Below are 1,390 nucleotides of genomic sequence, written 5' to 3' on the forward strand. Positions count from 1 at the left end.
ATGTTGGGTGTAAAAAAAAAAAAAAAAAAAAAAACCTGCCAACTTACAGACAGAGACATGTGATCACAGTTTTCTTAGGACCAGGTTATCTGAGATATCATCTCAAATATATTACCAAAAATTGCTTTTTAGTTTGACTATTTACTAAATAATTTCTAACTGCATCTGATAAGAAGAGCGACTCAGTCAACTGAATCAGTAAGAGAAACATAAGCTGAAAGGACCTTGAACATTAAACATTTGCTGCATCCTTGAAAGGTTGATATGAATTAGGATCCTGTACTGTATATATATATATATATATATATATATATATAAATGATGCACATTCTAAACTTGTGAGTAGATCAGCACCATTATTTAAAGAAGCAAAAAGAGAAGTTCATGTTGTAAGTCATGTTCAGAAAACCAACGGAAATCCCCAAATCAAAATAGAGAAGAAAAAAGGACAAGGCCAAAAGCATTGCAGAGGCAAAATGCAATTCAATATTTCCACATATGCAAAAGAGATGGCACATCTTCTGCTGTCATTGAGAAATCCCCATTCTTTCCAAGTCACCTTTAATTGCTCATATTGTCATTCTTTAAATCGCTTTCTGCCGATGAAAATATGCCTGTATTATACTTGTATAAACTTGATATTTATCCTGAAAATATATTTATTCGTTCATTACCAAATAAACAAATTTGCTCAAAGAATAAAGTTCCAATAGGCTATAGCAACACGTCGTTTATGATTATTTTTTGCAAATGATCAGCGTAATGATGATTTTGTAAGTAACACCAGAAACACAAAACAGAAACTAAATGTGTGATATACAAAGCACATATTTAGATTTTTTTTAATATTTGCAATAAACATTTGATATAGCAGTATACTTTATCTGACAGCATTAACATTTACTGAATGCTAGGCAAGTCGATGCATATTTTGAAGGAAAACGGAAGTTAACGGAAATTTGAAAACAAAACTCTGAAATTAACATGTTGGCACTTAGATTTCCTCCTCAAGCTGCAGTTCTGCCATTTTAAAATTAAATCAAACTGCAGTTTTAAAATTAAAGTGCATAATGCCAATGCCAATCATTTTTATTTTATAATTTTTTTAAATGCTTTATTAGTTCAAATCCACAAGAACGAGAGGTATTACATATTGACATGATCATATTAACACTAGCTGCCAGAGAAAATAGAAAAAAAAGAAAGATAAAAAAGAAAGGAATAAAATTACATACATACTTTTTTTGTTTTAGTTTGTACGAAGAGATTTACATATAATTTCAAGTCATTTATAAAATGTGAAAAAAGCCAATGTCAATAATGTCAATATTTCAATAACTGAAGTGACCGTGTCTTGACGTCAGACACCGCAGGCTCTCTCTCTCTCTCT

The sequence above is a fragment of the Sinocyclocheilus anshuiensis genome, unplaced genomic scaffold, assembly GCF_001515605.1.
Source record: "Sinocyclocheilus anshuiensis isolate Anshui unplaced genomic scaffold, SAMN03320099.WGS_v1.1 scaffold1854, whole genome shotgun sequence".
Lineage (NCBI taxonomy): Eukaryota > Metazoa > Chordata > Actinopteri > Cypriniformes > Cyprinidae > Sinocyclocheilus > Sinocyclocheilus anshuiensis.